Source organism: Triticum dicoccoides, chromosome 7B, assembly GCF_002162155.2.
Source record: "Triticum dicoccoides isolate Atlit2015 ecotype Zavitan chromosome 7B, WEW_v2.0, whole genome shotgun sequence".
Lineage (NCBI taxonomy): Eukaryota > Viridiplantae > Streptophyta > Magnoliopsida > Poales > Poaceae > Triticum > Triticum dicoccoides.
The window spans coordinates 285,776,775-285,792,093 of NC_041393.1; positions in this window are offsets into that span (position 1 = coordinate 285,776,775).

Consider the following 15,319-nt stretch of genomic DNA (forward strand, 5'->3'; position numbering starts at 1 on the left):
CCATATGCGTACTTGGTTTTGCACCTTCATACTACTCCTCCCTCCGTCACAGTTTACAGGGCGCGCTTCATTATGATGCATTTCTCTCAATGCATTTCCACCACCAGAGAGACTTTAGACGCGTTTGGTTTAAATGCTCAATTAATTAGGGCGTGGTAACCACAATCAAGTCCATGATTTTCTCTCGATGTACTCCCTCCTTTCCGGTTTATAGGGCTTATCTCAAAATTTTAGTTTTTCCATTTTATAAGGCTCAATTTGGTTGTTTTCCATCACATGTTCAGATTCCAAGGTGCATTAAATCATTGCATGCAAGTATTAAGAGAAAATTGACCAATGCATGTACTTTATGCATGCATGCATTGCAATTAACGCATTGATAAACATAATTTTTTGAGGAAAGCAAGAGCATTAATTAGGTGCTTTTGCAAAACTACAAAAAATATTCCACCACTCACCATCTACCTTGATTGGTGAGATTTTTGAATTGAGCACTATAAACCGGAAAGGAGGGAGTGCTACTACGGAGTGGAATAAGTGCATGCATGTGTGTACCCGGGGTGTAAGCACTGCATGCATGTGTGTACGCATTATTTCCTCTAGTAATAGACGCCGTGCTATAACTACCAATGCTATTTTTCACGCCGATCGCTAGTCGCCTTGGTCCCACAGAATTTTTTCTTTTTTCTGAAGCACACTCTATAAACAGTGATGGATGGAGTAGTATGAGCGGATTCAAAGAAGAGCATATTGATGGTTGCTTCTTCCGAGCAACTTACAGTGGGAAAGGTGGGGCTTATGATTTGACTGCTCATTACTCACTATTAATGTGGCGCAACGACCGGGCTGAGTCTCCCATGCGGTTGTGCAATACCCCCTCGGTTCTTAAATATACTCCGGAGTATTTGTCTTTCTAGATATTTCAACGAGTGCCTACTCAAATATTTGAAATTTGTAAAATTGATCCATGCTTTCATTGGCAGCAACGTCCCCCCCAGCTCTGTCTAAATCAACAAGGCATGTTGGGAAAAAAGTAGTTGTCTGGAGCATGCAGCATTCCGATCATTTTGTGCAGTTCCACTAAAATAGAGCTGAGCGTCCCTGTTCCAAAGATATTAAGTGTGATTACGATAATAGAGGACTGATGATGAAACAATAAACACACAAATACAAGCCGGTCACCTTTGTAGTCTCTCTTAAGACTAACTAGTTGGAGAAGATTAGGCTCGAAGTTGGATGAGGAGGATAGAGCAAAACCAATCTCCCTTTGTGAAGTCACACTGAAATGTAGAGACATTGCCCGTGTGACATTTTAGTACAACTGCACAAAACCCTCTTAAGAAAAAAGTGATTTGTGCAGTTCACCAAAAGGTCGCAATAGAAACGAGGTGAAATGATAGCCCTATTTGCAAAAAGGAGGTAGGAAGGAAACAATTACTGGCCAATAACAGTTGATGACACATGCGACGACAAAAAAGAAGCATATTCCTTGTCCTAAGGGAAGATAACAACACAGTTGTATTTGTCTAAAATGGTGTGAGGATGAGATTGCAATATGGAAAGTACGCCGGACGAGCTATGTTTTGGGCAAAGAACTATGGAAGATCCACATGCAGCGACGTGGGAAGACGGGCAGTGGAGGAAGGCTAGAGGGGATACCTGGAGGTCGTCGGGATGTAACTAGGTGAGCGGCGGCGGGCGGAATCTGCCCATACTGCGACAGCGAGCAGGTGGCGTAGGCCCTACCGCGTCGGAGCTTGGTCAGAGAGAACGGCGTGTACCGCAGATCGGCACGTGCTGCCTCGGCACCGTCGAACGGAGAAACGATGCACTTCCTCCCTTTCCCCCGGTGGACGAGATGCGGCCGGTGTCGGTGTCAAAACCGGCGGATCTCGGGTAGGGGGTCCCGATCTGTGCGTCTAAGGCTAATGGTAACAGGAGGCAGGGGACACGATGTTTTACCCAGGTTCGGGCCCTCTCGATGGAGGTAATACCCTACTTCTTGCTTGATTGATCTTGATGATATGAGTATTACAAGAGTTGATCTACCACGAGATTGTAGAGGCTAAACCCTAGAAGCTAGCATATGATTCTGATTGTTCTTGTCCTACGGACTAAACCCTCCGGTTTATATAGACACCGGAGGAGGGTAGGATTACACAGAGTCGGTTACAAAGAAGGAGATCTAACATCCGGATCGCCAAGGAGAGTCCCATCCGGACACAGGACGAAGTCTTGAGTCTTGTATCTTCATAGTCCAACAGTCCGGCCAAAGTATATAGTCCGGCTGTCCGGATACCCCCTTATCCAGGACTCCCTCAGTAGCCCCCGAACCAGGCTTCAATGATGATGAGTCCGGCATGCAGATTGTCTTTAGCATTGCAAGGCGGGTTCTTCTCCAAATCCAGAGTACCAGTTGTAGCAAACAGTGTCCGGCTTCCCATCAATGTTGTATTCCTCGGCTTCTGTGCCTCAATAATGGCCATCTCCGCTTGTCGGGCGAATACGAGGAGCCGGAGCATTTTTACATTTGCCACCCCGACCCTGCAGCCAACCGTCTATTTGAAGAGATGGATATCCTCAGATCCAAATCTCGCCTTCTTCCCTCAAGCAAGCATTCAACAGAGCGCGTCCAGAAAAACCATTCCATCATGTCCGGTCGCCGCAGCTCCTCTTCTCGCTCCCTTAACTCTAAGCCAGGCAATTGGGAAAAATGTTTTGTCCCCCACAGCCGCTTAGTAGAGTTGCAGACCCAAGGGTTTCTTCCATCGGCGTACATGGTCCTCGTCCGAGCCAGACTAGCCACCTACAATGGCGGGGCGCAAGCGGAGAGATCTCCTAACTCATCTCAGGGGGAGCGAGTATGCCTCGTCCCATATTTGCTAAGAGGCGTCGGGTTTCCAATCCACCCATTCCTTCGCGGGCTCCTGGAGTTCTATGGTCTCCAGTTGCACAACTTTACCCCCGCCTCCGTGCTGCACATCGCAGGATACGTCGCCCTTTGTGAATTATTCCTGGCCTGCGAGGCTCACTTCGAGTTATGGAAGAAGTTATTCTGCCTCGTCCCTCGTAATCAGGGGGAATCTATATATCAAGTGGGCGGAGCCGAAATATGGCGCGTAGCCCAGATCGGATACCTGTCCGGCACTCCAAAGAAGGCATCCGAAGACTGGCCCTCGGAGTGGTTTTATGTAGATGACGTTCCCCTTCCGGATCCAATCCGGACGGGCCTCCCTGAGTTTAATAATGCTCCGCTGAAGAAATGCCGAAGTTGGCGCCCTCGGAGCCCCCAGGAGGAAGATACCCGAGAAGTCCACTTCCTGATGAGCAGGATAAAGACACTGGCCCAATCAGGACTGACAATAGTCGAGGTTATATCAATATGCATAATGCGGGGGGTGCAGCCACTTCAATATCGGGGGAAGCCCATGTGGTAGTTCAACGGGGAAGATGATGCCACCCGTTGCAGTCGCAAAGGTCCGGACTCCACCACTGCTCTAGAGAGAATACTGTTCGATTTATATAAAGGAGAAGAAGAGGAGTTCCTCCGCATCAAACCGCGGGATGGATTTTCCATGTACAACCCCCAAGCTGGGTGAGCTGTTACTCTTTACTCAACTCTATCCATTCTTGCGCCCTTCATCACAATCATTTACTTTGATATTTCTAAGAAGGAACTAAGGCAGGCCGTGAAAGAGTTCAACAGCCCCTCTCCGTAGCTAGAGGATCCTGGCCGGGCCCTCGACTCCGGGCTTGAAGAAGATCCGGACATATCTGTGGAGCTTGTCGACGGGACATTTTATCAAGCCAGCTGTGACGGTGCCTTGGTGGCTATTGTCGCTGATTATCCCGGACTACTCCCCGTGTCGCATGTAAGCAAAGCTGAAGCCTTAGCCTCCGAAGAGGATTCCTTTCTTATACCATGCCTTATGTACAAATACTACATTTCTATAGAGACGACCATCGGAATGCGGTGCCGAGCCCTTGAGGGCTCGTCAGCAAAGGGCATCCGGGCCAGGCAGGCTCAAGAGGAAGCCAGTTAGGGTCGAAACGCTGTCGCAGAGGTAAAGTTAAAATCTGCTCTCTGATTAGCATGTTTGAAATGTAACAGCGTCCATCATGTCCTGGCGGAAAGAGTAGTCGCCGGACTATATCCGGAGATCCTGCCGGTCACGCCTCCACCAGCCGGATTCCAGAACCGGCTTCGAGAGAGGAGGCCAATGCGGGGCCGATGCCAAATTGTCCTCTGACAGAGGATGCGGATAGGCTCTCCGCCACAAATTCTGAAGTAGAGAGCGCCATGAATCACTGGCGCCGATGGGTCGTACTTCGCAATGGTATATTTTCCGAAGAGGCATTCAATGCCTTCAATTCGGGAGACGCATACATACGAGCTGCCCAAGACAGACTCGCCCGAGCAATGGACCAGTATGCGAAAGATATACGGGTAAGGAAATTTGATAAGAATGTATAGCAGTAGCCCCTGAGACTTGAAACAGTTGGAACAACTGACTTAAGGATCATTGTATGCACAGGTTCTTGTAGAGAAGAATACCCATTTGTCTCAAGAGCTAGAGGAGTGCAAGACCCAGCTGAGGGCCGCGGTTTCCAAACTAGAGGAATCCCAGAAGGCCTCATCTGGTAAAATTTGTCTCAATAGAGAAATTTTAAGGAAATATACCAGTTAGTAGTTGTCTTGCTTTATAAGTCTAACAGAAAATTCTGCAGACAATCCCGGGGAGAATCCGGAGATTGTAAAAGATAGTGAGTCACATCTCGAAAGACAGCTAAAGGCTGGCGCGCGTGTGCTTACACAGGTTAGGCAGGAGAAAAACAATCTCCAAGATGCCAAAGTCTGGCTGGGCGTCGAATTAGCAGATGTTCGAGCTCAGCTTGCAGACTCCGTGAAGGAGAACAGGAGGCTTCGTCGTGGCATTTATGGTGAGTGCCTAAACGAACTGCAGTACAGTTCGGCGAGGAAGCATATTAAAAGAGTTTATGTCTGTAGGTATGCTGACGGGCCGTCCTGAAGAGGAGATGCCCGAGTCCGCAGGCGATTTGCTGCAAGATCTCTCACAACTGCACGGACGAGCTCGACAGGTGATGCAGGGTATTGCCCAGGCCCTGTGGCCATCCGCTTCCCTGCCAGGAGGCATGGGGGAGCTCGTGGATATGCTCCATGGAGCACGGCGGCGCTTCCGGTTATGGAAGATATCAGCCTGCCGACAAGGTGCAAGGGAAGCCTGGGCCATGGTGAAGATGCGATACGACAAGATTGACCTGAACCATATGGCCGAAGTCAAACCGACGGGGCCAGATGGGCAAGAGATTCTTGTAAGTCTGGTGTATGACCAGGTAGTGTTAGCCGCAAAGTATTCCCAACAGGATTGCAGGCTAGATAGCCTGTTGGATGGTATAGAGGAAGAATATAGCCAGTCCAAGTGACTATGTAATTCAATGGACATATGTAGTCCCTAGCCGGATTAAAAATCATTTGTCATGGCGGACCTTTTCGCTTCAGCCCCCAGATCCAACAGTCCGGGGTGTATCCGAATACCCGCTCGGTTATATAAAATCAGGGTATGCGTGGAAACCAGGCATAGGGGTCATAAGTGCTTGAACAGACAAGTACCCAACTAGTTATGTTATATTACATGGGTAGTAAGAAACATCTTCCAGGGAGAATAGTTCCGTTAGGGGTTCCTTTCCTGGGTATGCATGCATCGATGTGCATGTCCGAACTGCGAACAGAAAGGCAGGACACAAAGCATCTGGGGATTCACGTTGTAATAAACGAAAGAAACATCTTTTGTTCACCGACCGAATATTCCCTTAAGAACGCTAGCTTTCGGCTTCACCTAGTCTAAGGTACACATCCGGCTGAACCGGCAGTAACAATCGCAGAGGTGCTCCCCTTATGCCCTAGCCAAATTAACGGGAACGTAGGGCATAAACACAAGAGCCAGGCAACCCAGAATGGCCAAATCTTAAGTCATATCGATGCATAAAATGGTCAAGAAAAGGCACATATGGAAAAAGGACGCATATGTGGTAGACAGGAAGCCATAAAAGTAATTATATTTAGCTTCCGTATAGGAAGCCCCCGGGTATAGTGAGCACACATAGTGCGGCCGGAGTGATCCGAGCATCCGCACTATATTAAATACTTTGTGTGAATAAGGTGAAAAGGGCGAGAAAGGAAAAGGGGGGAACATAATTAAAAGAGCGGGGGTAAGGAGACGAACACTGAGTTCGGCACTAGGCGTCGAATCTCCGGAGTCTGGCCGCGTTCCATGGGTTCGGCTCAAGTCTGTTATCGGATGCATTGCACAGGCGCTACGCTCCTCCGGTGAGAACTTTATCAATGATGAAGGGACCCTCGCACTTTGGTTTGAGCTTGGCCTTCTTATTCTCTGGTAGGCGTAGAACGAGTTCGCCAACGTTATAAGTTTTGGCCCGCACTTCTCTGCTTTGATACCTTCAAGCCTGCTGCTGATAGAATGCGGAACGGGCTTTTGCAACGTCGCGCTCCTCCTCTAGGGCATCTAAGTTATCCTGCCAGTCTAGCTCGGCTTCCTTCTCTTCGTACATGCACACGCGAGGTGAGTCATGGATTATGTTGCATGGTAGTACTGCTTCTGCGCCATACACCATAAAATGTGGTGTATATCCGGTGGTACGATTCGGCATGGTCCGCAGCCCCCAGAGTACAGAGTCGTGGTCCTCAACCCAGTGCGTGTCTGATTCTGTCAGGGATCGCACTAGTCTGGGTTTGATGTCGCTCATGATGAGACCATTTGCACGTTTGACCTGACCGTTTGTTTGGGGATGATAGATGGAGGCGTAATCGAGCTTAATGCCCATGTTGCCGCACCAAGTTTTCACTTCATCGGCTGTGAAGTTTGAGCCATTATCAGTGATGATGCTGTGGGGGACGCTGTAACGTACAACCCCTGATATGAAGTCTATCACTGGTCCGGATTCGGCCGTTTTAACTGGTTTGGCTTCTATCCATTTGGTGAACTTGTCCACCATGACCAATAAGTATTTTTTCTTATGGCTTCCCCCTTTAAGAGGTCCGACCATATCCAGCCCCCAGACCGCGAAGGGCCAAGTTATGGGGATTGTTTGGAGAGCGGTAGGGGGCATATGGCTCTGATTGGCGAAGAGCTGGCAACCGACGCAGTGTTGGACAAGGTCATGTGCATCTGCCCGGGCTGTCGGCCAATAAAAACATGTATGGAAGGCTTTGCTGACAAGTGCTCGAGCCATAGCGTGGTGCCCGCCGAGTCCGGCATGGATTTCAGCCAAGAGCTGCCGCCCTTCCTCTTTGGAGATGCATCTTTGGAGCACTCCGGTGGCACTTTTCTTATAGAGTTCTCCCTCATGGACTTTGTAGACCTTGGAACACCGCACAATACAACGTGCTTCATTTTGGTCCTCGGGGAGCTCTTGCCTATTCAGGTAGGCCAAGAAGGGATCAGTCCACGGGGCGATGACAGCCATGATTTCGTGGGCCGAAGGTGTTATTTTGGTGGCGGAGCCCCCGATTACGTCAGATGGTTCGGAATCTCGGGTTGTATTCGGAGCCGGACTGGGGTTGCCGGACCCCCCTTACCATACCACGGATGGCTTGAACAGCCTTTCCAAGAATATATTAGGTGGGACAGGGTCGCGTTTAGCGCCGATGCGGGCGAGGATATCCGCCGCTTGATTGTTTTCTCGGGCCACATGGTGGAATTCGAGCCCCTCGAACCGAGCTGACATTTTGAGGACGGCATTATGGTAGGCCGCCATTTTCAGATCCTTGGCATCAAAATCTCCGTTTATTTGAGATATTGTGAGGTTCGAGTCCCCGCGCACTTCTAGGCGTTGAATGCCCATAGAGACTGCCATCCGAAGACCATGAAATAGAGCCTCGTATTCGGCTGCGTTGTTTGAGTCTATGTATAATATTTGGAGTACGTATTGGACCGTGTCTCCGGTGGGGGGATGTCGGGACTACACCCGCTCCCAATCCAGCCAGCATTTTAGAGTCGTCGAAGTGCATGATCCAACTGGAGTACGTGCCGTACTCTTTAGGGAGTTTGGCTTCTGTCCATTCGGCGACAAAGTCAGCCAGTACTTGCGACTTAATGGCCCGTCGTGGTTTGTATGTTATGTCGAACGGAAGGATCTCGATAGCCCATTTAGCAATTCATCTCGTGGCGTCGCGGTTGTTTATTATATCGTTGAGTGGTACTTCTGAGGCCACCGTAATCGAACACTCTTGAAAGTAGTGTCGTAGCTTCCGGGATGCCACCGCATATGATATCTTTTGATAGTGTGGGTATCAGGATTTGCATGGAGTGAGGATAGTGGACACATAATATACCAGTTTTTGCAGCGGGAACTTGTATCCGTCTGCTTCTCGTTCCATGACGAGCACTACGCTTACAACTTGATGTGTTGCGGCTATGTATAATAGCATTGGTTCGCCAGTATTTTGCACGGTTAGGACTGGATTGCTGGCCAATAGGGTCTTTATTTCATCTAGTCTGGCCGTGGCCGCATCCATCCACTCGAAGTGTTCGGTGCATCAAAGAAGGCGGTAAAGAGGTAGTGCCTTTTCTCCTAATCGGGAGATAAAGCGGCTTAGGGCAGCCACGCATCCAGTTAGTTTTGGGACATGCTTGAGGTCTGTTGGGATAGCCAACTGCGATAGAGCTCGGATTTTCGCCGGATTTACTTTGATTCCTCTATTGGAAACGATGAAGTCGAGCAACTTCCTGGAGGGTACGCCGAAAATACATTTTTCCTGGTTGAGATTGATGTCGTATGTTTGAAGGTTGTCGAACGTAAGTCTCTAGTCATCTATTAAAGTTTCAACGTGTCTTGTTTTTATGACCACGTCGTCCATGTATGCCTCCACTGTTTTGCTGATTTGCTTCTCCAGGCATGTCTAAATCATACGTTGATAGGTTCCGCCGGCATTTTTGAGCCCAAAAGGCATAGTGTTGAAACAGAAGGGACCATATGGCGTTACGAAGGCCGTTGCGGCTTGGTTGGACTCCGCCATCTTTATTTGATAGTATCCGGAGTATGCATCGAGGAAACATAGTGAGTCGTGTCCTACGGTGGCATCGATGATTTGGTCGATGCGAGGGAGGGGGAAGGGATCCTTGGGGCAAGCCTTGTTGAGGTCTTTGAAATCGACACATAGGCACCAGGATTTGTCCTTCTTTGGTACCATTACCAGATTTGCCAGCCAATCCGGATGCTTTATATCTCTGATGAATCCGGCCTCAAGTAGCTTGGCTAGCTCTTCTCCCATGGCTTGCCATTTAGGCTCTAAGAAGCGCCTAAGAGTCTGTTTGACTGGCTTGTATCATTTAAGTATATTGAGGCTGTGTTCAGCCAGCCTGCATGGGATGCCCGGCATGTCTGAAGGATGCCAGGCGAAAATGTCCCAATTCTCGCGTAGAAAGTCTCGCAGTGCGGCGTCCATTGTGGGGCTCAACTGTGTCCCGATGGAAGCTGTCTTTGTGGGGTCCATTGGGTGGACTTGGAATTTGATTATCTCGTCCGCGGGCTTGAATGATGTGGACTTGGGTCGTTTGTCGAGTATCACGTCGTCTCTGTCCACTGTGGGGTGCAGCATTGTTAGTTCTTCGGCCGCTAGGGCTTCGGATAATGCTTCCAGGGCTAGTGTGGCGGTTTTATTTTTGGCGCGGAGTGAGACGTCTGGATCACTGGCTAGAGTGATGATTCCATTGGGTCCGGGCATTTTGAGCTTCATGTACCCGTAATGTGGTATAGCTTGAAAGCTTGTGAATGCGTCCCGCCCTAAAAGGGCGTGGGCTGCCGAACGGCGCCACTTGGAACGTGATTTCTTCGGACCTATAATTCTCCGGCGTGCCGAATACCACATCCAGTGTGATATTTCCCGCACACCGTGCCTCCCGACTAGGGATGATTCCCCTGAAGGTTGTGCTGCTTTGCTCAATGCGGCTTTTATCAATTTCCATCTTGTTGAGGGTTTCTTCATAGATCAGGTTTAATCTGCTTCCGCCGTCCATGAGTACTTTAGTGAACCGGAAGCCGTCCACGATTGGGCTAAGGACCAAAGCGGCTGGTGCTCGGGCTGTTTGGAATTGAGGTTCGTCACTGGCACTGAATGTTATAGCAGTGTCGCTCCACGGATTTATTTTTGCCACATGGCAGACTTCAGCGAAATTTCGATGAGCTCGCTTGCGCCTATTATTTGAGGCGAAAGTCTTGAAGACTGTAAGTACCGCATTGTTGTCTTCGGCGGGGTGTTGCTCTGCTTTATGGTTTACAAGAAGATCCTCGCCGCTTTTCGCTACCTGTCGGAGTATCCAACATGCTCTAAGGCTATGTGTTGGCGTAGTATCCAGCGTGTTGTGAATTTTGCATGGCCCATTGAGCCATTCTTCCAATACGGTTCCACGCCCTGGAGTGGGCTTTGGTTTTTTGGGAATTGGATCGGGTAACTTACGAGAGTTTGCCCTTTTAGTTCGGACGAAGGGTTTATTGAGAGCCGGATTGTCCCAAAGTCTGTTCGGGTTTTCCAGGCGCTTTCCATCGCACAGTACTTATGTACTATGGCTGTTAAGTCAGCAAAGTGTACTATGTCACGGCGACTTATAGCATTGAGTATCCCTTCGTTCGTGCAATTTTTGCAGAAAAGTGAGATTGCGTCTTCCTCGCGACAGTCCCTGACCCTGTTTATCACAATGAGGAATCTGGCCCAGTAGTGATGTACTGTCTCTTGGGGCTCTTGTCTGATATGGGAAAGACAGCATAAATCAGGGTGGGTGGGCGTAGTTAAGTCCAAATTCTGACCCGATTTGACATCCAGGGGCAGAGGAGCTTCCGGGCTTGGCAGCTCCGACTCCGGGATGTTGCCCAATATTTCTGGCCCGTTGCCCGATTCTAAGTCCGGGTCTGGGTCATGTCCTCCCGCGAGCGGGTATCCGGCTCAGAGAGCTCGGTAATCCGGACATAGTTCATCCTCAAAGTAGAGGGATAATCCATGTGTGGCTCTTCCACTACCGCTATCTCATGGGTGACCGGTGGGGATTTGATATCCCTTTGGTCAGGTTTAAACCCAACCCGATCCTAGTCTGTAGCGACTCCCAGAGCGGCGATGCGATCCAAGAGCTTATTAAGGGAGGAGATCTCCATTGGATCCATCTATTCGGCGAGTTCCGAATTGACGTGGAGGCTGTTTTTGATGACCCGAGAGGTCATTGTCGACGCGACAGCCGATCGGGCGGTCATGACGAAGCCGCCTAGTTGGAGAGTTTGGCCTACCGCCAGGGCTCCCCCAGAGGTGATGTTGTCCTTGACAACAAGACGAGCCATCAAGCCTTGTAGCAACGACACAGAGGAACTCTCAATAGAAGCACCAATGTCGGTGTCAAAACCGGCGGATCTCGGGTAGGGGGTCCCGATCTGTGCGTCTAAGGCTAATGGTAACAGGAGGCAGGGGACACGATGTTTTACCCAGGTTCGGGCCCTCTCGATGGAGGTAATACCCTACTTCCTTTGATTAATCTTGATGATATAAGTATTACAAGAGTTGATCTACCACGAGATCGTAGAGGCTAAACCCTAGAAGCTAGCCTATGATTATGATTGTTCTTGTCTTACGTACTAAACCCTCCGGTTTATATAGACACCGGAGGGCGCTAGGGTTACACAGAGTCGGTTACAAAGAAGGAGATCTAACATCCGGATCGCCAAGCTTATCTTCCACGCAAAGGAGAGTCCCATCCGGACACGGGACGAAGTCTTGAGTCTTGTATCTTCATAGTCCAACAGTCCGGCCAAAGTATATAGTCCGGCTGTCCGGATACCCCCTCATCCAGGACTCCCTCAGCCGGATCAGTGACCAATGGTGAGAGAGAGAGAGGCCACCGCAGCCTTGTGTGAGATACTCTGAAGAGAGACAAACCAGGCAGGCAGGCTCCATTGTATATAGTGGAGCGGACTACCTTTTTCTCGATAAAAAACATTTTATATTTTGTGTACGTGCCATTGAGCGCTATAACTTTATTTAAAAATAACGCGGCAATGCGTCAAGTCGTACTTCGTTTCGTGCACGCGTGGTACACGACCTCCCTAGGTAAACAACTCCTGCAAGCGTTCAAATTAGCACGTGGGTTGCCATTTCGTAAAGAAATGAGCTCCACCGTGTACCCGCGCAGGTGTGGCTGGGCACGAAGCATGAGTACATGCACGGTGCACCTATTCTCTTCTTGTATACGTACACCACCTACGTGGAGTTGTGTGAGAGAGATACAAACCTAGAGAGATATAGTGTATGGGTTCATGAGAGTTTTTTTTGGGGGGGGGGGTCAATCAAAAAATGTAACACATGCAATGTGTGTGAAATAGAGTCCTGGATATAACATATATATAGAGGGGGCGATCCACAAGAAGAGAGTGGAGGTATCATCGGCTTGAGGTTTCCATAGAATCGAAGAGAGGGATGATGTGTGTGTGTGTGTGCGCGCGCGCATGCGATCAATAAAGAGTGCCATCGAATTTGTGTGTGCCCATGTCAAAGATATAGAGTGGCTGGCCTACTGGAACATGAGAGGGGACATGTGCAGTTTGTCTCTATGGCATGGATACCTACCTACAGCGCTCGACTGTCGGTGTGTGGTGGGGGAAGAGGGAGGCCCAATTAACTATAGAGGTACAATGGTTGGTATATGTGTGGAGGAGGAGAGAGGCCTACCTCATGTATTAAGGAGATCGATCTACCTCATGTATTAAGGGAGATTGATCGGCATCCATACATATGTGCAGGAGAGGAATAAGGTTGGGAGAGAGACAGAGCTAGAGTGTTGGAGAGGGTGGTAGTGGAGTTGCTTCTAACAAATGGTGGGATAGGCTTGCTAGACAAACGGAGGGCACGCCCGCAATATCAATAAGAGAGGAGATGGCTGCTTGTTGTCTGTGCACGTGCGTGTGAGAGACGGGTCAGGAGGCATGCACGAATGATGAGGGGGGACGATATGGCTATGGTAAGCAGACGTAACTACATAGGAAGATCAATCGCCCTTTGTTAGAGAAAGGAGAGACATAACTTGTGAGGTACGTCGATCGATGTGGGGGAATAGTTAAAGTCGATCTAGGTATATGTTGGGAGATCGATCGGTATACATGCATGTGTGTGTTAGAAGCAAATGAGGCACGAGGAGAAGGATAGAGAGAGAGGGATGCATCTAGGAGGTGGTACAAGAGGCATACTATATCGAGGGGGAAGGAGTGTGCGAGTACGAGATCGATGAAAAGAGTGGTGGGAGTGAGGCATGGACGGTGATAAGAGAAGAGGGGAAGCTTGTGTTTGTGCTAGGCGCACCTGGCTAGAGAGGCATATCGATCGATGTGTGCCGTAAAGAAGCAGTTGGGAGCCTACACACACCGTGGGTGAACGACCTAAAGTGAAAAGATGAATTTGCGCGATGGAGCTAGAGAATGCTGAGGGAGGATGAGAGGGATGCGGGCGTGTGCATGCATGAGAGAAAGTTAGCGCTAGCTACAAAGATAATAGGATTGTGTGGGTGTAAAAGATGAATAGAGATCATACTTCATTATAAAAAGCGAATTCGAATATTTGAAGAATTTATCATAGTGTTTTAAACCGATGCATGTGTGAATATATATAACGGTGATACACATGGTGTGGTTATGAACATGTTATACTACATATAATATATTTTATCTCTACTCTTATAAAAAATGGAGTTGTTGATGATGGTGTGCATGCCATCCTGCAATATAGGCCGTCCGATTTATATCTGGCGAATAGGAAGGAAACTACGTCAATTTTGAAAAAAAGATACCCACACCCCTCTCCATATTTCCAAATTAGGCCCCTTGATCATGTTGATGTTCTGCGGAACGCATGGGCATCTTTCTAGTACTACGTATAATACATAGAACATTGATTATAATTTGGGCTAATGTGTGGCTTTTGCAGCTCAGGTCTAAATACTTGTCATAATGTAGGGGGCGGGGCACTATACTTTGTGTGATAAACACGGTGTACGTATGGAACATGGTTTAGATTATGAATATATAGTCAGTACATCAAATGTACTATTATTTGGAATCAACATCAAGTGTATTCAAAAAATAGAATTCGAGTTCATGTAGTACACATAGTTCATATCTATCTCTATAGTAATCATGTGGTGTGTTATTAAGGTAATACACGAATGATGGTTGAAGTTGGCAACAATCATGATTGTAGATTCTTATTGAAATAGAGAAACGATTTCAAATTTGGTTCGAATTGCAGCGGTAGTATAGACATTTGGAATGCACTAAAATGTGGGTATGAGTAGGTTACATGCATTATACAGCAAGTGAAAAAATTTAATTGGACATAACATGTGTTCATACTCCCTCCTTCCATCTATATAGGGCGTAATGAGTTGTTTTAAGACCGCCTTTGACTATTGACAAGATTAATAGTACATGACATGCACAATGTGAAAATTATATCATTGAAAGAACCTTTCATAGACGAATTTAACGGTGTGCTTTGTGTAAGTTCCATGTCATATATTATTGCTCTAATATTTGGTCAAAGTTAGCATCAAAAAACGCATTAGGCCCTATATAGATGGAAGGAGGGAGTAGCTTTGAATAGCATTTGTATAGTAAAACGGGGCAAGACTCTCTCTTTGTGTGGTGTGAATAGTTTTATTTTTTTCATTTTCTTTTTGGTTGAGGGAAGTGTGAATTGATTTGGTACGTACAAGTACAATATTACTGCACGTTAGGCTTGTCCCTAAAATTCAACCCGCGTCTTGTTATATCCCGAAAATTCAGATATCGTGCTCCCAAAACTGGCGCCTTCACAACCGCGCCTTGCTATTTCGAAACTACAATGCGCGCGAAAACTCCCTCCAGCTGCCAAATCCCGACACGCGAAATCCCCCTTCTAACCCTGAGCCGAAAGGCCCGCTAGTTCAAATCGGTGGGGGGTACTTTTGTAACACACCCTACATTTTGGACAAGCGCGTCCCTAAGTCATGGTTCACCCCCTCCCATCGCCCCCTTTTCGCCATTCGAAATCCCAGGCCGCCATAACCTCTCCGCTCCAGCTGCGAAACCCCACCCTCCTCCGTCCGCCACCTCACCACTGCTCAGCCGGAGCCTCTTCTCCGACGATGTCGTCCACCGCAACAGCTCGACGTCCCTCGTCCACCTCCCCGGATGAGGATCCGCCGTCCATCTCGTCGTCCCGCCGGTTCAGCCGCCCCGTCCTCCACCTCCAAGGAGCTTCTCCGATGAT